The 26,983-nt window shown below is 30.6% G+C and overlaps 1 protein-coding gene across 5 annotated transcripts in view; it reads right to left on the bottom strand.

Moving 5' to 3' along the window:
• LOC145258161 (uncharacterized) overlaps window positions 1–26,983 on the bottom strand; it is a 463,400-nt gene that overhangs the window by 106,951 nt on the left and 329,466 nt on the right. Inside the window, exon 1 of one of the 5 annotated variants that reach the window (XM_080115967.1) lies at window positions 4,135–4,253. The exons of the other annotated variants lie outside the window; for them this stretch is intronic. The gene's annotated coding sequence lies outside the window, so the exon portion shown is untranslated. Of the gene's footprint in view, window positions 1–4,134; window positions 4,254–26,983 lie in introns of those variants that run through there. 5 annotated transcript variants of the gene reach the window in all.

Below are 26,983 nucleotides of genomic sequence, written 5' to 3'. Positions count from 1 at the left end.
TTCGGTGGCCATTTTGCTTTGTTTCGGCTTCTTTTACACAATGCTGAGACTTTTCCAGTGTGCATTTTCTCAATTTTAGATGCATAATACTAACCGGATTTTTAATGGAAATGATTCCTCGTTTAGGGATATATTATGAAAACAACAACATGAAGCTTCTTTTAATGCATAAACAGGTTTTCTCTTGCATTCTTCATTGACCTCAATCTTTATAAATTGCCTCCCTTCCTGAGGCTTACACTTGATCCATATATGTGATATATAGATATTCGAGTATTCCATTAAAGTTTTCTTTTACCTATTAAAAACTGAGTTAGGAAAATTGTTAATGGACATTTTCCTGTCCTCAACTGACCAATAAACATTGTTATAGTATACAAGGTGCCTTCAATAAGTTTCCAAACTGTTATTGTATAGACATTTTAAATTGTTGTAGACTTTTGAAAATTCAGTATGTTATTGCTATACATCTTATGAGATGACTGACCAATTTTTATGATTTAAGGTTCAAATGAACGGCTACAGCAGGAATTGGGATACACCCTACTGAAGCCTGATTATCACTGCTGGTGTATTGTGAAAAATTGACCGCAATCTTTCTAAATTGGATTCCTTTCCTGAGGCTAACGCTTGACCTCTATATGAGATATAGAGATATTCCAATATTCCATTTAAGTTTTCAAACATTGAGCTAGTAAAATGGTTAAAGAACATTTTACTCTCCTCAATTGACCAGTAAACCTTTTATTATTATTATTATTATCATTTCAGGTTCAAATGAATAGCTACAGCAGGAATTGAAATACACCCTACTAAAGCCTGATTGTCACAGCTGATGAATTTCCAGAATACAATCTGGGCATGAGGATACTTTAGAAGAACGATATGCTATAAAATTTTGCTGAAAAAATACCACAGAAACGTATGGAATGTTTCAGACTGCTTTTAGACCATCTTGCATGAATCGAGCATCAGTTTTTGAGTGGCATAAGAGATTCAAGGAAGGCAGTGAGTCTGTGAGAGATGATGAGAGGTGGAGAAGGAGTAAGACAGTCAGAAGACCGTAGTTGATTGGCCAAATAAAGAATTTCATGGATAAGGACCGTCATGTGTCTATAAAAACAATAAGTGCACAATTTGATGTCAGTGTGGGAACTGTGCACAATTATTCATAAGATTTGAGCAAAGTTTGTTCCAAGGGTGCAATTTACAACTCCATCCTTGTCACAGACTATTAGACCAAGATTGGCAACAAGACAATTCCTAACCATTCCTATAGTCCAGACCTTGCTCCCTGTGACTTTTGGTTATTCCCTAAGTTTAAGGAGAACCTTAGAGGCGATCGTTATGAGACAACTGAGGAGGTGAAAGAGGCTGCAACAAGGGTCATTGACACGCTCACACAAGAAGATTTCCATGGGGCCTTCCAGAAGTTGTTGGATCGGTACAACAGGTGCATTGCAGCCGGAGAAGATTACTTGGAAGGGGACTAGAGTTTCATATGTATACTATCAATAAAAGTGCCTGTACAAAAAAAGTCTGGATACTTATTGAAGGTATCTCGTATATCCTTCTTGTGGTCTCTTGATCTTTCTGGATTCCAGAACAAGAATTCATCTAATCTGGTGGAGTCTCCAGCTTAGTGCTGTTATATGAGGTAACATCACTAGAAGAATGTGCACCATCTATAAATATAAAAGCGAAAATGTATGTATGTTTGTATGTGTGTTCGCTTTTCCTGTATGTCTACAAAACGCTTTTTTCAGAGAAGCGGTCGCTCGCCTAACAACTTTTTAAAACTTTTTATATCACATATAAATCGTAATATCTCACAGTTAACAACGAAGCTCGCCTGTCTATATAATTTGCTCGATTTCGGGAAGATAAATATTCAACATTTGTCGCTCGCCGCATGTGGGTTAGTCTTTTTCCTATAACATCTTGGGAAAATAAAAATCCTGCAAACTTGACCTCATTAACTCATTAAAATGGGCACCTGCCAAATCCAAGTAATTAAATAAATTCAAACGTGTTTCCATTAGCATCTCGCGGTGGGGCAATGGTTAACGTCGCACGTTTTTTTTTCACACTTTAATTTACAACTTTGCCTCAATGGTTCTGGTTCGATCCTTACCTACCAAAACATTTTTTAACCCCCCCCCTCCACCCCTGGAGTTTCCACACACACCTCCAAACACCCGGGCAACGCCGGGTACCCCTCGCTAGTCTATAATATAAATCTCACCTGTCTGTTTAAATGTATGTATGTTTGTATATCTGCCTAAAACTTTCGACAGAGGCGACGGATTTTCACGAGATCAGTATCATTTTGAAGCTCGACCCTTCGGGCAACAAATACTGAAAGATTGGCCAAAAACATTAATTCCGTCACCCTCAACTGGGCACTTTCCGTAGGAAGAGGTCGCTTTTTTCGCTGATATTTTTGAAAGTCATCGCCTCTTTTCGATTGTCTTGCCTTAATTTAAACCTACATCACTTTCGGTTTGGCGATGTACATAACAGCTAACGCATCATGTTTTTTTTTCACTTTCTTTTCCTTCTTTGCCTTACGGGTTCGAACCTGCCTGCCTACTACCACTTTTTTCTTTTTTGCTCAACACATACCTCTAAATACCCGGGCAACGCCGGGCACCCAGGTTAGTCTATTGTATAAATCTCATCTGTCTGATTAAATGTATGTTTGTATGTCTGCCTAAAACTTTCGACAGCAGCGACAGATTTTCACAAAATCGGTATCATTTTGAAGCTCAACGTCTCGGACGACAAATATAAAACAATTGGCCAAAAACATTAATTCCTTCACTCTCAACTGGGCAGTTTTCTACAAGGAGGGATCGATTTTTTGCAAGTCATTTTTGCAAGTCATCGTATCGGTTGGATTGACTTTGCTTAAATTTAACATTCCGAACTTCCGGTCGTGCCATGGAGTAACAGTAAGACGTCAGATTTTCTTTCACTTTCGTTTCTGCCTTCATGTCACGGGTTCGAGCCTGCCTGCCTATTACCACTTTTTTTTTTTTTTTTTTTTTTTTGCTCAACACACAACTCCAAACACCCGGGCACCCAGGCTAGGTCTTCATATGAATCAGTACATAGCTGCCTTGAGGGCATCTTATTTGGGCTTTAAATAGTATGTTATGGTTATCTTGTCAGGGTTTACTTGTAGGGTAAAGAATTCTCATGCCAGGTTTTTCTGCAAACCCTTGTACAGAGAGACCATACACACTTGACAATGATGTTATGTGTGTGTATGTGTGCAAATAGCTATTTTTTAGGCTATTTATTTCATCCCATCCATAGCCATGAGCCCCTGGAGGGGCAGAAGCCATCCACAACATTGTAGATGCTTTTGTAGCAAGGAATTCTTTATTTGGAGTGAGGGTGCTGGCCCCATGCCCAACTTTCCCAGAAGATGCATACAGCCCCTAGCCTTCCCAAATGGTCACCCATCTGGTACTGGCCAGACTCAACATTGCTTAACTTCGGTGATCTGGCGAGAACCGGTGTGTCAGCGTGATTGTGCCGTACAGGTTATTTATTAGGTTAGGCTGTACACTGTATGATTCACAAAAGGCGAATGATGACACAAAAGAAATAGCAGGAAGAAGCAAATGAATTCAGAGAGAGAAGAGAGAGTAAGAAGAGGAGGAAAATAAACATAAATAAAGAATGAATGATAAGAAATTGTGAGAGGAAGAAAAGCATCCAAAGAAGAGAGAAAGAAAAAGAGAAGAAGAAGAGAGCGGATAGAATCAAATTATTACCAAGACATTTTATTATATATAATATATATATATAATATAATATATATATATATATATATATTATATTATATATATTATAACTACTTGATTTACTCACATAAATTAATATACGAAAGTATAGATTTATGCGTAAACTTTAAGTATTTACTTCAAAAGTGCTCAATACGTAGGTAGAGCTAGTTAGTAAGTTATAAAAAATCGCCATATATATTTTATAAATTACTACATATTATATATATATATATATATATATATATATATATATATATATATATATATATATATATATATATATCACACACACACACAAACTTAAAAATGGATAGAAATAGATATAACAAATACTGACCCGAGAGGTCACAGGTGGTCTAATATCTACATATTACTAAAATTCTTTGATGTTGTGTTCATTGCTCCTATTTACAGCTTCTTGTCATTGTACACAATGAAAGAAAATAATGTATATTTATTTGAAAATGGATGATGTCAAGAATGAATGGTAGTTGTCAAAAAAACAGTGTGACGTCATAAAAATGAATAATAGTTGCCAATGAAATATATATTTGTTTTCCATGTCTGATGAGAATCTAAATGGGTTTTTATCTCTGGAAGGTTTCAATATTTCCTATAATAAGTAAGACAGTTTCTCTGATGATTAAAACAAAAAAAAAAAAAAAAAAAAAAAAGGAGAATTTGCATTCCGTTCCGCCATCTTTTTATTCTTTCAGTACAACCAGAACCATTGGACCAGAACGTTGAAATTAAACATTTTTAAATGTTTTTTTTTTTTTTACATCAGTCAGAGTGATCTAATCGTTATACGATGATCCATGCATAAGAGTTAAATTGACCGACTTAATTCAACTGAAAGTGCTCAACGATAAGAAATGAGTTTCTTAAAGGGGCTGACATAGTTATTTTTACTATAATAATTAAATACCTACAGACACTAGTGTTTCATCCTTTCGGGAATCTTCACTGCAGGGTGTTACAATTAACACCAGCCAACAGATTCGAACTCTGCGACACAAGCCGTCTCTGGCTTGATTAGCAAAGACCATATCTATTTGGCTACCGTTAACCGCGTGAACAGATCGATTCAAAGCATGCTAGATGATGCTCCATCATCTAGCATACTTTGAATCGATCTGTCACGTCTACCATTTGTAAAAGGGAAATTTTTTCCGAAATTATTATGCATATTGTCGCAGACATAACAAGTAAGACATTTGTATTTAATACAAGTGAATAAATATATGTATATATAGACATATATGTATGTACTTATTGATTTGTAAATCGCCACTTGTTCTCGTCTTCTTTCACCAACACCGACTATAATTCATTCCTCGCATTGTGATAGCCTTCTAAATCTCTACTACATACCTATCCCACACAATGATTCAAGCAAACTACATATCAATTATATATATATATATATATATATATATATATATATATATATATATATATATATATAATTGATATATATATATATATATACAGCAATTTTTCATTGTTAGACAATAGAAAGCTTCAGTTTTGTAATGCATTTTTTTTTTCGGTCTATCTTTTTTGTATATACGTCGAAGGTATGGATATATGGTCCAAGCATTTTTTCTTCTCAAAGTGTCCGCGTTTTATTTTAAAAAACTTTTCGTGTAATCATCTATACATCTCCAGGAATGTGTAAGAGACTCGGTGGGAATTATAGGTTAAAAGAAAAAAAAAAACAAAAAAAACAAAACACGGACACTTCGAGAAGAAAAATACTTGGACCATACATCCATACCTTCGACGTATATACAAAAAATATAATACGAAAAATTGAAATATATATATATATATATATATATATATATATATATATATATATATATATATATATATATATATATATATTTGTTTTGTAATACCTTTTTTATTTTTTCAATTTTTCGTATTATATATTAGTTTTTTTGGTGGGAAAGTATCCAAAAAGTGAAAATTTTGGAGAGAGAGAATTCGCCATGAGTGACGATGGACGAAATTTGAGTTCTTGAGAACGAAAATTTCATCCATCGCTATTCATGGCGAATTCTCTCTCTTCAAAATTTGAAAAGGTTGTCAAATTTTGTACCTTAATTGTACCTACACAATTCAGGTCATTACCTTTCCAACGAACCTTCATTTGTTAAATTATGATCAATAGTTGCTAAGATTTGGAACTTATAAAATTGACCAAAAAAGGTGGTGTATATATATATATATATATATATATATATATATATGTGTGTATATATATATGTGTGTATATATATATATATATATATATATATATATATATATATATATATATATATATATATATATATATATATATATATACTCGTAGCCAAATTAAATATTGAAATGTTTACATCTTTGGTTCTATGGGATGAAATTACATGAAAATTTGCAGACTTTTTGAAGATTATAATACTTTTCTATGGTTAAAATTTAATTACAATTGGTAAAAAAGAACCTATATTTTCAAAATAATAAAATATGCCCAAATTTGCCTATATTTGTATACATAGTGTCCTGGCAGGCTAGCTTCAATTTTGCTGCTTTAGGATGAATTTTGCTTAGGGTTGCTTGGTTGCCTTCCCTGTGGTCTGACAAGGCCACTAATAAACATATTTAATCCACTGGAAGAGATGCACCCTCACTCTTTGTTAAGACATGTATCTAGGAGAAGGAAAAACTCTGATGTAAAAACCTGAGGTCTACTGTTTGCTTTGTCTTGTGGCAGCCATTGTATCGACGAAGATTAGTAGTAATACCAAAAAGTGTGGTTGGTTCTACACAAAACTTTCACCACTATAAACAAATCATCTGCGTGGATTTCCAAATAACTTAGTTGTTGGGAAGGACCTCATACGTTGAAACTGACGGAAGTATCCATATATATATATATATATGTGTGTGTGTGTGTGTGTGTATATATATATATATATATATATATAGTAAGTTATAAAATATATATGGCGATTAAGCTACACTGAATATTCCATGTTTCATCCACTCTAGGATTCTTCAGGCTTATGCGAGAATTTTGTGGTTATCTCACGTTTTTATATACACACATTCTATTGAGTTCTTTGTTAGTCAATCAGCTTTCTAGTATCCATCGCACCCTTCCTATTATATATAATATACTATACTAATATATATATATATATATATATATATATATATATATATATTTATATATATATTAGTGATGTGACGATTCTAATATTTTTCCAGATTCCGATACAATTACCAATTCGTCACAAAATCTCTGATTCCAATACAATTACCGATTCTGATTCTTTATAAATGTCTAAATATTTAACTATAAAATCGTTTTTTTTTTTTTTTTCCAGATTAGCATAAAAGTACAAAATATTTTCTCAAGCATAAAAATACACTTGTGAGGTGTTAGGGTTAGGGTTAGGGTGTGATGTATATGTTTCAGTTTTACTGGTAATTTAAAATCAATAAATATTTATTATTTTAGCATTTCCACCAGCAGTGGAAGATTTTGTTTTAAACAAAACGAAATAAAAATAATAATTGAAGGAGTCATTTTGGGCATCAGAAAATAGGCACAGAGTTTTCCGATTCTGATTTTTTCGATTCCTGTTTCCGATTAATCGTCCCAGCACTAATATATAATCAAATTTATATTTATATGGTCGTGACACTTGACATGCTAATGTTTTGGCTGGTTATAATCAGAAGTCCCCCATCAGACAACTTAATAAATGGTTGCTTTCCACAGAAGAAATCAGTTCTCAAACTTGTGAAAAGTAATCATTTATTAAGTTTCTTGATGAGGACTTCTGATTTTAACTGACCATTTGCCCGAAACATTAGAATGTCCAGTGTCACGACCATGTAATTTTGTTTATATTAATAAAAATATATCTTGCTCTTCTTTTATTGAGCACTCTTAATAACATTGTTAAATTCATTAGTTAAATGAAAAAAAAAATCCTCCCTATTCGTGTAAAGTTGCCTATTTTTCCGAATAATCGCTCAAAAATCGAAAATCAAACATGATTTTCCTATGAATTGAACGCCGACGAAAGTCATTTAGCAGCAAAAACGCACATGAACCTACCGATGAGAAATATAAGAATGAAAAACAGAGTTAATTTATGTTTCTCTCCAAATAACTAAAAATATTACCATTAAAAGAGAAACTCCTGCTAACAAAAGTGAGTACACCCCTAAGAAACTACGCCCCTAAATAGCCAAATTGTGTACTGCTTGTCATTTTCCATTCAAAATGTCACTTGACGAGGACTTCTGATTTTAACTGACCATTTGTCCGAAACATTAGCATGTCAAGTATCGCGACCATGTAAATTTGTTGTTATTAATAAAAATATATATTGCTCTTCTATTATTGAGCACTCTTAATAACCTTGTTAAATTCATTAGTTAACTCCTGAATACCTTTAACCTGGTTTGTGTATATATATATATATATATATATATATATATATATATATATATATATATATATATATATATATATATATATATATATATATATAGTGCCACACAAAAGGAAAATTGAACATAACTGTTTAAACAACCTATACCTCGTTTGATTTGCATTTTATTCCTCTATAATTTTTGACTTTTAATTGAAGTATCCTAGTGTTCACGTCAATTTTAAAAATTGGTTTCAAATCGAGATAAAAAAAAATGTAATTTGGGTGTACGTATTCCGAAGTACCTGTTTATCCAAATTACTTATAAATAAATGAGACATCATCAAGAAAAAATTTTTTCTGCACATAATACATTAGTTATTAAACTGATATAAGTCAAAAAGATCAAATACTACCACTAGACATTATTAGATTTAATATAAAATAACACAAAACTTTAAAATAATAACTATTTTATTTATTTATTTCTTTATGCGTGCATGAAAGTACTTTTGTGTACGGAATGAATAAAAGTATATATTAACCGAAACTAAATACGTCCTATGGAACTGGGGGCGACTAATAAAGCAATTTTCTACATCTTAATCAATTAGGAAGTGAAATATTAGTGAGCGAAATAACAACGACCGCTATAATCACCAATAAAATTAATTACATAAAAATACATAAAATATTAACTACATAAGAATCATTTTTTTGAATTCATAGTAATATATTACAAATACAATATAGAAAATTTACCCGTATTATAAGATAATATTTATTTCAAAATAATTTTAACATGAAAACATGCTGATAATTTAAAAATTTTGCATATAACTTTTTTTTATATATCTTTTAATAGACTTAGTTTCCACGACTAAATTAACTCCATGACGCGCGTATAATCTTCATTTTCTATCCTTTCCCTTCTCTTTCTATGAGAGTCTAGACTAAATTAAACCATATGACAGGTAGCGGATGGTCACTCTCTTCTCTTCCTTCTTTTTTCTTTCTTCTTCTCTTTACCTTACGCGCAGCCGATTGTCAGTTTATTCCCTCTTCTTCCTAGGTTAGTAAACGCGTGTCAAGTCATTTACGGGTAAGAACGTGCATATTTAGGTGTGTGTGTGTGTGTGTGTGTGTGTGTATGCGTGTGTGTGTGTGTGTGTGTGTGTGTGTGTGTGTGTGTGTGTGTGTGTGTGTGTGTGTGTGTGTGTCTGGTGTTACGTCGGGTTACCGGACAGTCGTTTAAGTGTCATAATGTTCTTGTTGTTTTTTTAAAAAAATCCCTCCCATACTAACTTAATTCTCAACCTCTCTATAAAATGTATTAAGTGGATTGCTACTACCACCCCCTCTGGTTTTTGACGGTCGGGGCCCGATTCTTTTTCTTTCTTTATTTCAGTATCAAAAATGTAATTGTCTAGCTTAGATGCTTGAAAATACCATAAGGTTGAAATAAATTATTGCATCGACAATTATGTAATTTCCGTGTTATATTTTTATATTATATATATATATATATATAGGGTGGTCACTAAAAAAGCGGGAAATTTGAAGGTCTGCTTAGATCATGAATAAAATGCGTGATTACTATTCTTTGATTGGTTCCGTGTGAGTGTTGTAAAGATAAATCGTTGTTTGACGCCGCAGTGAAGTGCAGGGACGATATTTTTAGTATCTACGAGTATAATATAACATTTGTCTTTGAAAAACTTTGTAAAAATTATTCTTTGTAAAAATAAATCGTTGTTTGACAAATTTCCTGCTTTATTACATTTTCACCGCAAATTGTCACTTTGATATATATATATCAGGGACATAAGCTACAGGGGTACTATGTGGGGAATTGGGCAGCAAGATGTCGTTTCACGTTATACTTGAAGTTCTGCATGTCAGTACAGTTGGAGAAGCAGGAACCCGGAAGGGAAATCCAAAGTCTAGCTGTTCTGGGAAAGAAACTACTGGAGTAGAAGGCTCTCTTACATCTATCTCAACTGTGAAGGGGTGCGATTTTGCTGCTTGTCAGGTTTGTCGGGGGTATTTACGTCGAGGGGGTACAAGTGCTTGCAGTTCGTCGGAGCATTCATCGTTAACATACTTGTAGAACAGGCAGAGGGATGCTACATTTCGTCGATGGGACAGAGGCTGGAGCTTAGATGACAGTTCAGGACCTGTCAGGTTGGCGACTCTCTTTTGAAACTTGTCTGGGAGCGAGAGACTAGTAGTAGATGCACCAGCCCAAATATGACAACAATACTTCATACATGGGCGAATGATGGCCTTATACAGGATACTTCTGGGCGTTAGTAGCTTTCTAGCACGGTAGAGAGAACCTACCTTTTCCCAGCGGTCCAGTATATATATATATATAAGGAAGAATATTATATATATATATATATATATATATATATATATATATATATATATAAGGAAGAATACTATATATATATATATATATATATATATATAAGGAAGAATACTATATATATATATATATATATATATATATATATAAGGAAGAATACTATATATATATATATATATATATATATATATATATATATATATATATATATAAGGAAGAATACTATATATATATATATATATATATATATATATATAAGGAAGAATACTATATATATATATATATATATATATAAGGAAGAATACTATATATATATATATATATATATATATATAAGGAAGAATATATATATATATATATATATATAAGGAAGAATATATATATATATATATATATATATATATAAGGAAGAATATATATATATATATATATATATATAAGGAAGAATATATATATATATTTATATAAGGAAGAATATATATATATATATATTTATATATATATATATATAAGGAAGAATATATATATATATATATAAGGAAGAATATATATATATATATATATATATATATATATATATATATATATATATATATATATATATATATAAGGAAGAATATATATATCTATATATATAAAAATGTAAATGTTGTTTCGTTCGGAATTAATTGTCTAAAAAACCACTGGACGGATGGCTTCTACGTTTTGGTATAATAAGTTTACTATATCCATGTGTGTTTTTATATATTTCTTTTTAATTATAACATTATACTTAATTTTTCTATGATAAATAGGTGTTTTTCTTTGTACCGAGAGGCCATTTTTTTTATTTAGGGAAAATTATTTATTACCGCTTCCTGTCACGTGACCAGTGTTACAATTTAGCGGTTTTCCTGCTAGATCTTGAGATTCCGCTTGCAATCTAGCGGGAAATTCTAGAAAATCTGGACGTATTTGGCACCCACACACCCGCATTAGATTATTAAAAAATAAAGAAAACCTGAAAAGCGATTGAAAATACTTTAAAACATAAAATAAACTCATTCATGTAAGTAAAAAAAAGTAGCATTTATTGCCTTTGGTAACAATTATTTATTGATTATTTGTTTTGTTTTTCACCTTTTTTTCGACTAACCATTCTTAAATCTCACTATAAAATCAATTTTCCCAAGTACATTTTAGGTGGGGGGGGGGGACATTCCAACCTCCGAAGGGGTTTGTATTACTGTGCACATAGATCCGAAAAAGTTGTCAAAAAACAAATATATAACAAATGTTATCAAAGGCAAGGTAAGTTACTTTTCTGCCAAACTGGATATATTTTTCGTGTTTTTATTCAGTGTAACATATTTATTCAGCTCGAAAAACATACAGTGTTTACCGATTTGAAAATTCAAGATGGCGTCTCACATCCTCTTTAACACTGTAAGTTTGGAAAAAGGTGTTATAAATAAAAAAACTATACAAAATACTATTAAAAACCCACCGAATATATGTCAACCTATGTCACAGTAACATGTATTGAGCGAGTTTTTAACAGTATTTTATCTGGTTTTTTATTTATAACATCTTTTCCCAAACTTACCGTGTTAAAGAGAGAATCAGACTCCATCTTGTATGTTCCAATACATCGTTAAACACTGTATGGTTTTCGAGCTGAATAAACATGTTACATTGAATGAAAACACGAAAAATATATCCAGTTAGGTAGAAAAGTAACTTATCTTGCCTTTGATAACATTTATTTGTTATATATTTGTTTTTTGACAACTTTTTCGAATCTATGTGTACAGTAATAAACCCCAACATTGCATCACTAAAAAAACACCACAGGCTTAATGTAAACAGAATGTGTTTACAATATCGGTAAATTTTCAATGGGTTTAAATTACATGATTATTGATAATGTAACCATGTGATTTAACTTTAATTTAAATTAACCACACGTGGTCGAAAAATGAATGCCGACGCTCAAAGTGTATACACATCATTTTGACTCCTCCCGTTACTTAAAAATTCACCAAAAATCAGGAAATTAACGAATTTTAATGAAAATTGCAGTATTTTTCAAATAATGATCGCAGAATATAATGAACTAATTATTTTTACTTAACTCTTAGTGAAAATATTTTATTTTGTTTAAACAAAAAATACCTTTACTAAAGTTATGGGTTTCAGTAGTAAATAAAAAACGCAAGAATTTATTTTTGCTTTTTTTTAAAGCATCGTAATTTGTAACAATAAAAAATAATTTTTACAGTAGCATTACGAAAAAAGCCCCTAAAATCCGTATTAATGTATTCGATATAACTCGAAGAAAAATGAATTCTAGCATAATATTCAGAAAATTAAAGATTCAATTAGATTCCTATTTCAGTCACCTAAATTATTTAGGGTGAAATGAGTTTAGGAATTTATAGCCAAACCTAAATATTTTTTTTTGGTAACTATCCAGATATGCTACTACAGAACACTGACCACTCTAATTTGTTTGCGCGCCCCAACATCACATCCGCGCCCCCCCCCACCTCGCGCCCCCAATGTACAAAGTAAAATCTTCGGAAAATGTTAAATGGTGTTCTAATTGGTAAATGTCGGTGCGTTACTTACGGAAAATTTGAAAATTCGATGTTCCAGGTAAAAAAAAAAAAAACAGATAAATTACCCCCCCCTACTCCAACTTGGTGTGCTTTCCTTTTCTTATTTTATTTCTTTTTCAGGTAATTTTAAATTTTCCGCCCAAAAAAGCGCTATAATGTATTTTTGAAAATTAGAAAATTCTATGTCCTGGAAAAAAAAAAAATCCCCTCCCCCCAATATAGTTTGCTTGGTGAAGCCGTCGTTTATGCTACATGCAAAATGGTGGAAAGAAGTTCGTGGGTTCAGGGGTAACTACCATGCAAACGGTAAATTTGCCCCAAGTTTGACCATCAGATTCGTTAAAACTTGCTGAGTATGCACTGTTTTACGGTTGTTGTAAAAATGGAACGGAAACTTAAATTTCGATTCATTTTAATTTTTCTTAATTTTTTAATTGTGCCCCCCCCCCCAAACGAATATAATCAAAACAGTAACATTCAACAATTGTACTTTATGTATATAAAACACAAAATATTTATTAAACAAAAATTTAAAAAAAAAAAAAGTTAATAAATAGTTCCATTTTTAAACGAAAAAGTCAGTTTACCTAACTTACTGTATTAATGCTATTTTTTTAAGCAAGAAAAAAAAAAGGTAAATATCCAGATACGCTACTACAGAACACCGACCACTCTAATTTGTTTTTTTATAGGTAATTGAGGTCGCTGACAACGAATCTGATAGTCAAACTTGGGGCAAATTTACCGTTTGCATGGTATTTACCCCTGAACCCACGAACTTCTTTCCACCATTTTGCAGCATCCGTTTATGCTACGCGCATGCACGCTGTAGCATAAACGACGGCTTCACCATGCAAACTATATTGGGGGGGAGGGGATTTTTTTTTTCCAGGACATAGAATTTTCTAATTTTCAAAAATACATTATAGCGCTTTTTGGGTGGAAAATATAAATTAACTGAAAAAGAAATAAAATAAGAAAAGGAAAGCACACCAAGTTGGAGTAGGGGGGGGTAATTTATCTGTTTATTTTTTTTACCTGGAACATCGAATTTTCAAATTTTCCGTAAGTAACGCACCGACATTTACCAATTAGAACACCATTTAACATTTTCCGAAGATTTTACTTTGTACATTGGGGGCGCGAGCGGGGGAGGGGGGAGCGGATGTGATGTTGGCGCGCGCGCCCCAACATCACATCTCCCCCCCCAATCAAATTAGAGTGGTCGGTGTTCTGTAGTAGCATATCTGGATATTTACCAAAAAAAAAAAAATATTTAGGTCTGGCTATAAATTCCTAAACTCATTTCACCTTAAATAATTTAGGTGACTGAAATAGGAATCTAATTGAATCTTTAATTTCCTGAATAGTATCCGATAATTCATTTTTCTTCGAGTTATATCGAATACATTAATACGGACTTTAGGGGCTTTTTTCGTAATGTTACTGTAAAAATTATTTTTTATTGTTACAAATTACGATGCTTTAAAAAAAGCAAAAATAAATTCTTGCGTTTTTTATTTACTACTGAAACCCATAACTTTAGTAAAGGTATTTTTTGTTTAAACAAAATAAAACATTTTCACTAAGAGTTAAGTAAAAATAATTAGTTCATTATATTCTGCGATCATTATTTGAAAAATACTGCAATTTTCATTAAAATTCGTTAATTTCCTGATTTTTGGTGAATTTTTAAGTAAAGGGAGGAATCAAAATGTGTATACACTTTGAGTGTCGGCATTCATTTTTCGACCACGTGTGGTTAATATCAATTAAAGTTCAATCACATGGTTACATTATCAATAAACCCATTGAAAATTTACCATATTGTAAACACATCCTGTTTACATTAAGCCTGTCGTGTTTTTTTAGTGATGCAATGTTGTCAACTGAGATTTAAAAAAAAACCCGCGAGATCAGGAGAAAGAAATGTCCAGAAAATCGCTAGCCAGTTTGGCAGAAAAGTAACTTACCTTGCCTTTGATAACATTTATTTTTTATATATTTGTTTTTTGACAACTTTTTCGAATCTATGTGTACAGTAATACAAACCCCTTCGGGGAGATTGGAATACCCCCCCCCCACCTAAAATGTACTTGGAAAAATCGATTTTATAGTGAGATTTAAGAATGGTTAGTCGAAAAAAAGGTGAAAAACAAAACAAATAATCAATACATAATTGTTACCAAAGGCAATAAATGCTACTTTTTTTTACTTACATGAATGAGCTTATTTTATGTTTTAAAGTATTTTCAAGCAATCTAATGCGGGTGTCTCTGGGTGCCAAATACGTCCAGATTTTCTAGAATTTCCCGCTAGATTGTAAACGAAATCTCCAGATCTAGAAGGAAAACCGCTAAATTGTAATACTGGTCACGTGACAGGAAGCGATAATAAATAATTTTCCCTAAATAAAAAAAATTGCCTCTCGGTAAAACGAAATCCACCTATTTATCATAGAAAAATTAAGCATAATGTTATAATTAAAAAGGAATATATAAAAACACACATGGATATAGTAAACATATTATACTAAAACGTGGAAGCCATCCGTCCAGTGGTTTTTTAGACAATTAACTCCGAACGAACCAACATTTACATATATATATATATATATATATATATATATATATATAAAAGGAAGGATATATATATATATATATATATATATATATAGATATATATATATATAAGGAAGGATATATATATATATATATATATATAAGGAAGAATATATATATATATATATATAAGGAAGAATATATATATATATATATATATATATATATAAGGAAGAATATATATATATATATACATATAAGGAAGAATATATATATATATACGGAAGAATATATATATATATATATATATATATATATATACGGAAGAATATATATATATATATATATACGAAAGAATATATATATATATATATATATATACGAAAGAATATATATATATATATATATATATATATATATATATATATATATATACGAAAGAATATATATATATATATATATATATATATACGGAAGAATATATATATATAAGGAAGAATATATATATATATATGTATATATATATATATATATACGGAAGAATATATATATATATATATATAAGGAAGAATATATATATATACATATATATATAAGGAAGAATATATATATATACATATATATATAAGGAAGAATATATATATATAAGGAAGAATATATATATATATATATAAGGAAGAATATATATATATGTATATATATACGGAAGAATATATATATGTATATATATACGGAAGAATATATATATATGTATATATATACGGAAGAATATATATATGTATATATATACGGAAGAATATATATATATATGTATATATATACGGAAGAATATATATATATATATATATATATATATATATATATATATGTATATATATACGGAAGAATATATATATATATATATATATGTATATGTATATAAGGAAGAATATATATATATATATATATATATATATATATATACGGAAGAATATATATATATATATATATATATATATATATATATATATATATATATGTATATATATACGGGAGAATATATATATATATATATATATATATATATGTATATATATACGGAAGAATATATATATATCTGTATATATGTATATATATACGGAAGAATATATATATATATGTATATATATACGGAAGAATATATATATATATATATATATATATATATATGTATATATATACGGAAGAATATATATATATATATATATATATAAGGAAGAATATATATATACATATATATATAAGGAAGAATATATATATATATATATATATAATGAAGAATATATATATATATATATATATATAAGGAAGAATATATATATATATATATATATATATATATATATATATAAGGAAGAATATATATATACATATATATATAAGGATGAATATATATATATATATATATATATATATATATATAAGGAAGAATATATATATATATATATATATATATATTCTTCCTTATATATATATATATATATATATATATTCTTCCTTATATATATATATATCCTTCCTTATATATATATATATACATATATATATATATATTCTTCCTTATATATATATATATATATACATATATATATATATATATTCTTCCTTATATATGTATATATATATATATAAGGAAGAATATATATATATATATATATGTATATATATATATAAGGAAGAATATATATATATATATATATAAGGAAGAATATATATATATATATATATATATATATATATATAAGGAAGAATATATATATATACATATATATATATATATAAGGAAGAATATATATATATATATATATATATATAAGGAAGAATATATATATATATATATATATAAGGAAGAATATATATATATATATATATATATATAAGGAAGAATATATATATATATATATATATATATAAGGAAGAATATATATATATATATATATATATATATAAGGAAGAATATATATATATATATATATATATATATAAGGAAGAATATATATATATATATATATATATATAAGGAAGAATATATATATATATATATATATATATATAAGGAAGAATATATATATATATATATATATATATATATAAGGAAGAATATATATATATATATATAAGGAAGAATATATATATATATCTATATAAGGAAGAATATATATATATATATATATATATAAGGAAGAATATATATATATATATATATATATATATATATAAGGAAGAATATATATATATATATATATATATATAAGGAAGAATATATATATATATATATATATATATAAGGAAGAATATATATATATATATATATATATATAAGGAAGAATATATATATATATATATATATATATAAGGAAGAATATATATATATATATATATATATATATAAGGAAGAATATATATATATATATATATATATATAAGGAAGAATATATATATATATATATATATATAAGGAAGAATATATATATATATATATATATATATATATATATATATATATATATATATATATATACTAGACGACCCGTTGGGTCAGTATGTTATATTAGTTATGGAATTCATGTATGAGCGTGACACTTGTAATGTAAAGAATGTAGGCTTTTTTTGACATAACAGAAACATTTCTATGAAAGTATATTAAAATGAAAAATCACGGACGGATCACGTAAACATGAAAAAAAAATCCTCCCTATTCGTGTAAAGTTGCCTATAAAATTAAACATGATTTTCCTACGAATTGAACACCGACGAAAGTCATTTAGCAGCAAAAGCGCACATGAACCTACCGATGCGAAATATAAGAATGAAAAACCCATATTGGAATCCTTCAACCAAGTTATAGAAACTTAAAATCTAAAAAAAAAATATAATTAATAAAACCTGAAGCAAAAAAAAAAAAAATAAAACCTAAATAAAAATAAAATAAAACTAATATGGAAACAGATTTGTAAATGTCAACGAATTCACCGTTCTCACACAACTATTTTGTAACTAGAAATGTAAACAAAAAAGAAAAAAAGGAAGGAAGGAAGGAAGGAAAGAAGAAAAAGGGACGGATAGAGCGTAGTAGTAATGGTAATAGTAGACTTGGCTTTACTACAATTTTTCTTATTTTTGTCAACGGGTTGAAGATGTTTAGTTGTAAGAAAATAGCGACAGTATAGTTGTAATAAAGAATAGTTTCAAAACGCCCTCACTCTTCCCATGTTAAATAATAATTTTGAAATAATAACGTTAATATTTCAGTGCGCAGGTTAAAATCTGCAAAAGAAGCGATTTGTGTTTATTTGTTTACATTTTTATAGGTTAATGTTTATGCACGCACGCGCAACGGGATGTCATAAACCAGAAAGTGGGTCACATCACTCGTTACAAGGTCATTTGAGTTTTATTATATATATATATATATATATATATATATATATATATATATATATAAAGATAGATAGATAGTTAGATAGACTATTGAAATACATAATATCTGCTTAATGTTACATTGTGATGAACTATATATAAAATAAAATTGACAGTTCATCCAACTAAGTAAAAAAAAGTGAGAGTAATGCACATTATACTTTTTGTCTTTTTTTTTGTCTGTGCACTCCATTAAGTATTGGCACTCTGACAGTTGCACTAACTTCTGGTCAATTTGAGGTGCGAAGGGGGAGTAGGTCGTCAGTGTATATCCTGAGTTACACTCGTGAAACTTAATGCTGGCATCGACTCAAATGCAAGTCATGTTCTCACTCAATATTTTCCTGTTCTTTCACAAACCATTTCTGATTTCTTGTTCCCTTGTTTCACCATTTCTTGGTGAAACGGCCCTCTTCATCCTCTCCCCCCCACCCCCCCATACAGATGTTCTTCCTTTCTACGTCGTACTTATTCTTATCTATCTCCCTTTCCTTTCTTCTCATCTATAATATGTGTTCTGTACAGTATACCTTCGCTATTCGCGGGGTTGGTGGTGGAGGGGGGGAGAACCGTACCCCCCACCCCAACCCTCACGAATAACGAAAAACTGCAAATATTGGATGCAGTTTTAAAACGTCTATGCATACCGTTACCCACCTTTACACACGGGACTCGCGCACGTATGCAGTCTACATGGCGAAGCATATAGGACAAGTAATGACTTGACTCCTTTTTTTTTTTTTTTTGTAACAACGACATTTATTTCTCCATTCTCCCGCCACGCATGACTTCTCGTTACGCTGTGACGTCACCCACGTCTCTCATGTGATCCTCTCTCCTTTTTATAGTTTTTTTTTTCTTATGGTGACGTCATTTCGCATTTCGCATGTATTTGTATGTTAGATATGTACGAGATTATATGCGGTAGTAAGTGCTTCCCAAACATTTTCTAAAGACACTCTTATACATTAAAACAGTAATAATTTAGTAATATTGCATAGTTATGTATTTCACTGATGTAGTAATGATAATTTTTTTTTGTTTTTTTTACATAGGCATCACCATTTATCAAGGCCCAGAGGCCACTCGAGGATAAGGGTTAAAGAGTGTACAGTAGTCAATTGGACAATATAGTAATCGTTAGTAATAGAAATTCGGTAAATTTGTTAACTTAAGTGGAACGGCTCATAAAAAAACTTGTTTGTGTTGGACTTGAAGACAACCATATTGTAGCCAGCTGGAAAGCAGGAAAACGGAAGACAGTTCCACAAGCGTGTAGTTCTAAGAAAGAAGCTTTGTTCATGGAATCTACGTTTAGGTTTAGGCACATATAAGGCACAAAGTGGGGGAGAATTATTGATAGTGTTTTCAGCTTGTCCATAGATGTTGTTTATTATATCTATCAAGTTGATCTTAAAGATAGCATAACAATTATATTCTCTTTACAGCCCCCCCCCCCACCGCTTTCCTTTATCTCGCAATTCCTTAAAACGTCACTAGCCGAAGTTCGGAAGAAGATCACTTTTTTTAACGGTTAATTAAAAAAAAAAAAAAGAAAAAGAAAAAAAGTCTTTTGAACGCTGAAGTTTTTTAAAGCTAAAATCCCTTCAACAGTTTGCATTTTGAAGATGGGAACTCTTTCGAGATAAGTTGTTGCAATATTAATTTATATTTTTATCTTTTTAGATTCAAATTGCCCAGTCTTAAAGGACCTCTCCTTCATTGACAGAACAGAAGATATTAAATGCAGTATCAGAACATATACTACACTTTGCTCTTAGCCAAAAAGCCAGAGTGTCAGCTGGCTTGTGTTGTAGAAAAATACATACTTCTAATGATCAGATAATACCGTAAAAATGCAGTAAAATGTTAAAACTAATTTATATTTACATATTTGATTTTTGAAAATACATAAAATTTAAGCCTTAATACGAGCATATATTTTTCAGTATTTATTAGTGTTGGGACGAATTATTGGAATTAGAAAAATTGGAACTTTTTGGGGTATCAGAATTGGTATCGCAATCGGAAAAAAATTCTTCCAATTCTTTGATGACAAAAACGATTCTTCCAATTGTCTTTTTTTGTCCTTGTTTAAAACTTAATTTTCCATTTCAGGTACTAATGATAAAATTATAATTAATCATGCATTTTGAACTAGCAGTAAAACTAATATCTATAGTTCCTTCCTACGTACAAGTGTATTTTACGTTTTCGAGAAATATATGCACATATTACACAGGTATTTATTATAGTTAGAGATTAATGGAAATTAGTCACCACAATACCACATATACTCTAGAAGTTTTCTTGGAAACTACTGGGTTGATCTGGTTGAAATTTTGTATGTACCTTTTTCATTATAAGGTGTAGGGAACTAAGTATTATGGTATGCATTCAATGCTCAGTTAATAAAGATTAATATTTAAGGCAAAAATGAGCACAAGTTTAACCATCCTCAAACATCAACTTGGCATAAATTACACATTCTGAGTCTACGGGCTATAACTTTTGCCCATTTTTAACAGGCTGAAAAGTCTACTGTATTATATTTCTTTTAGTCTGTCCATTTGTTCCACTTTCTATTGGAAACTACTGAGCCGATTTAACTGAAATTTTGTATTGACCTTTGTAATGATAAGGTACAGTGAACCTTGTATCTATTCGATGCACGGGGATTAATAGGATTTGTTACCACAATATCACATTTAATCTAGAAGTTTTCTTGGAAACTACTTGGCCAATCTGGCTGAAATTTTTCATGGACCCTTTTTTTTTTATAAAGGACTCACCACTTATCAAGGCCCAGAGTGTACAGAGGTCAAAAGGACAATATCATAGTAATTGTTAGTATTGTAAATTTGATAAATTGGATTACTTAAAGGGAATGGCTCATCAAGAACTTAAGTTGGACTTGAAGACGACCATATTGCAGTCAAACTGGAAAGCAGAAAAACAGAAGACAGTTCCACAGGTAAGAAAGAAGCTTTGTTCATGGAATCTATGTTTAGATGTAGGCACAGATAAAGAGTGGGAGGAAACTATTGATAGTGTTTTCTGCTAGACGAGTGTTTCTCATGAATGTTTGGCGAGGGGTGACCATAGATTGGAGCTCAGACGAGCACATGCCATGAAAATAATGATAAAGCAGAGACAGGCTTGCAACTTCTTTTCTGTGAGAAAGAGGTTGCAGAGAAGAGAAAAGAGCCTCCCCCACTAGGCTACGAAGTCTATTTTGAACTCTGTCAAGGCAGGGTAAGTCTTTCTAGCAGACCCTGCCCAGATGTGGCAACAATACTCCATCCTTGGATGTACCTGGCTCTTATATAGATAGAGACCTTTGTTACAATAATGTGCATCGAGCTAAGTATTATGGCATTCGTTTGATGCATTGTTAAGGATTAATACAGATTATTTATCACAATACCATAATTAGTCTAGAAGTTTAACATAAAGCACTCATTTTAAGTCATTGGAATGTAACGTTTGTCCGTTTTTAACGAGCTAACAAGTCTAGTATGTTTCTGCTTATGCACAACTGTTTTGTTGAAAAATATTTTATTTTTATATTCTTAATTAAAAAAAGAAGTTTTATTCTATCCATATCTGACGATGACTCATCATCCAACAATTCTCACAGACAGAAACATTCATGTGTCGAGCGCATTTCCATATTTCAACAGGATGCGATTAAAATCTTGTTCAATTTTAGCATTACCACATGATTCATTAGAAAAAAAATATTTCCGCAAAAGACAATGAGGCTTTTAGCAGTCTACAAGACCAAACTAGAATTGCCTATACTATACTGCAGATACACATTTTTATGTGATCTGACTTCTTTATATATATATATTTTTTATGGAAATTGTATGGAGCCACTTAATCTAAGGAGCTAAAACTAAAAAAAAAAAAAAAAAAGCCAATGATAAGTGTTGACAAATGTCGACCTAAAAAACAGCAGTTCTTCCCTCTTTGTCAGAAAGATCACTCACGGAATCTGAGGACTAAAAGACAAAATAAGGGAAGTGAGAATTGTGAGGCTGCCAAAAGTAAAACTAACGTATACTAGTAATGGGACGATTCCGATACAATTACCGATTCCATGGTAAATTCCCAATTCCGATACAATTACTGATTCCGATTCTTTATAAATCTTTAATTATTTAACAATAAGATTGTTATTTTCCCCGAGTTTCATAAAAATACATGTTAAATATGCAGATATTTTCCTAAACGTCAAACGTCAATAAATATTGTTTTATCATTATTACCTGCAATTGAAGATTTTACTTTAAACAGAATCAAATAAAAAAGACAAAAAAATCGTTTTTGCATTGGAAAGTAGGCATCAATTTTTCCGATTCTGATACCCCGAAATCTTCAGATTTTTCCAATTCCCGATTCTGATTAATCGCCCCAATACTAGTATATATATATATAAACACATGCACATACGTGAATGCTTTTGAGAATATTAATGATCTCAACAGTAACACGTGCAGGTTCTGCCAGATTGAAGTAGAGAGTGTGAATCACCTGACATCCACTTGTAAGGTTTACTGACGGACAGTTATTATATAATGCTGCACAGCGGAGTGTGTAAATACCTCCACTGAGCCATCTGTAAAAAGTTGAATATAGAATGTAGCAGCAAGTCCTGGGAACATCTATTATATAGATCTCATCTGTCTGTTAGTGTCTGTGTATGTATGTTTGTATGTCCGCCTAAAACTTTCGACAGAGGCGACGGATTTTCACGAGATCCATATCTTTTGAAGCTCGACCCTTCGGACAACAAATATATAAAAACATTGGCCAAAAACATTAATTCCTTCACCACCAACTGGGCACTTTTCTACAGGGAGGGGTCGTTTTTTACGTCGATATTTTCAAAAGTCATTGCCTTTTTTCGATTGTTAACCTTAATTTAAACATACGTCACTTCCGGTTTAGCGATGGGCGCAACAGCTAACGCATCATGTTTTTTTTTTTGTATTTTTAACTTTCTTTTCAAACTTGGCAGTACGGGTTCGAGTTTGCCTGCCTATTACCACATTTTTTTTGCGCTTGCAATTTTCCTTCTTTTTTTTTTTTTTTTTTTTTTTTTTGGCTCAATCAACACCCTTACACGCATTCCACTTTCTTTTCCACCTTCGCGTCACAGATTCGAGCCTGCCTACCTATGACCACTTTTTTTTTTTGCTCAACATACACCTCCAAACGCTCAGGCAATGGCGGGCACCCAGGCTAGTATACGAGAGAGAACAATTGGAAATAAGTCTTACAGCATCCTCGACAACTATGCAATTCCTGCAGCTACGTACCTAGAAAACGAATCTATTAAACCTGACATAGTGATCTGGGACAAAAAAGAGAAAGAAGCAACCTTAGTAGAAGTTAGTGTCCCCAATGATGCTGGATTAAACAGATCTGAGTGGGAAAGATAATGAAATACCAAGCTCTTTTGTACAACATGAAAAGAAACTGGAATCTTAGGAAGATCTCTATCATTCCAGTAATCATTGGAGCAACTGAACTCATGAAAAAGAATTTCGAAAGCTACCTGGCAATATACCTGGTGAACCAAGCGCAAGAGAAACAAACCAAACAACTGCACTTCAAGACGTGGTTAAAATCTTAAGATTTTTTGGTTGGAATTTATGAGATCTGGAATCTGGTAGGATGCCCCATCCCCAGCTAAAACAAAATAAGAAAATTGAAAAAAAATAAAAATAAATAAATAAAAACACACATATACATATAAACATACAGTATAGATATATAAACACTCTCTCTCTCTTTCTCTCTCTCTCTCTCTCACTCTCACACGCATAAATATATGTGTAAACAAATCGAGCGGAGACATATATATATATATATAAAGTTCATATTTTATATTTGGTTTAATTTATCTAAATCAATATTAAAATCGACCACCGCTCTCCTTCTACCTTCCTCTTTCACTGCTCCCCTTGCCTCTCTTCCTCTCTAGGGAAGAGAGGCAAGGCAGTAAGAGAGAGATAGAGAAAGTTCTGAAAATATATATGGCAATTAAGCTACACAGAACTTTCCGTGTTTCATCCCTGTAAGGACTTGCATACAAAAATTCATGTTATTTGAAATTTTTATATATACATGTGGTGGCTAAGTTTAACTAGCTGCTCAATCAGATTCATTGTTATTTTTGCCCATGGGTTAAAGTTTTCATTAGCCAATGGCAGGGCTTTTCTCAAACAAAGATTTGGCTGACTTCTATTTCCTCTCCTGTGTTTTGTTTCAAGGTCAAGCTGTCTAGGTCGCGAAAGTTCAGTATATTTTCTCTTTTTCTTTCTTTGTTTTTCTTTTCTTTCTTTTTTACTTCTGTTTCCGATGTAATTTATTTCTGTTGTTTTTTCGAAATCTTGTTTTTCCATTATTATTTAAAACCATAATTACTGGCCATGGGAGTTGTTATCGACCACATTGTCCATAAGTGAAATTTTTTTTAACAAATTGAAATAACCTTTATTCCTCAACTGCTTGCAAATGGATTTTTCTACAAACCTGGATTACACATATTTTGGATTATTACAAACATTTTGTTTGGTTGTTTTTGTTTTATAGCATATCAACCCTTTCCAGTGATGCCGAATCCAGTGATTTTGAAAAATTTTTTGATAGAATATATTTGTTTTTCTTTTTTTCAAGTCGGTTTCTATTTAGCCCAATAGTTCGAACCCTAACAGGTACTACCACTCTGGGTCAGAGTGGACCTGGATGCAATGGCAATTAAGGGGTGGCTTCACACTCCCCAAAGTCCACAAGCTGAGGCCTCACCATCGGATATAGTTTAAGGTCATATCCTGGACCACAAACATTTTCGATTTTAATTTTTAATTTGAATCTGTTTGTCAAATTCCAGATTCTTCTGATGGAATATTGTCTCTTATCATCATTATGTCTTGAGAATACTTAAGCCCTCCTTATCTTTTTTATCTGATTTTTAATCCTTGACTTTTAATTTATCCTTTTATTTTTACCCCCCCCCCCCGCCCCATTTTATGAACTTTTTATACAATTTTTTTTTTTTTGCATTTAAGACTAGCTTTCATATAATGCTGTTTCAATTAACATCGATACCAGCAAATTCATAACTTTGCTAAAAATCTTTCTTATGATGAGAAGCACACATTTCTTTGAAACTCTGCGCATTAAGCAAATTGCAATATATCTTATTTAACTATTCTGTCGAACATCCTGCGCTAATTTTGATTTGTTACTGTAGGTTTATTCGAAGCTAATTCATCAAACCGGTTTGAAAGAGATACAGTTTTACTTTCACTTTGATCTTCTTGACCCTCAACAAAGCTTAAAGAAATGTATCCTGCTGATTCTGCTTCATTATCATCAGTGGAAAGTAGAAGATGCAGAATCCAATTCTTAATAGAATTCTTCATGTCATTCTTTTGAAATTTAAATTTGAATCTTGGACCTAGAAAAGTAGACACATAAGTTTTTATCATTTAGATAGGATGAAAATTTTGTTTCCATTCATTCAGTGAATTTTTCAACAGAATTCCACTAAAATCAGAAATACCATTGGTATCGATTGGATAGCATTTGAAAGAAATAACCTCAGAGCTAAAATTGTAGGTATTATCATCGATGTGGTTGAAGTTCTGTGACTTGCTGCTTTGATGATGTCTTTAACTGGACAATTTATTGAACAAGTCCCTATTGGTAAATTGTTAAGGTAGGAATCTTATAGCGTCCCAGATTATTGTATGAAAAAATAAAC

The sequence above is a fragment of the Euprymna scolopes genome, chromosome 33 (genome assembly GCF_053919585.1).
Source record: "Euprymna scolopes isolate OS-2025 chromosome 33, ASM5391958v1, whole genome shotgun sequence".
NCBI classification, from domain to species: domain Eukaryota; kingdom Metazoa; phylum Mollusca; class Cephalopoda; order Sepiida; family Sepiolidae; genus Euprymna; species Euprymna scolopes.
Note: the sequence above shows the minus strand (reverse complement) of the source record. Positions and strands in the feature narration are given on the sequence as shown.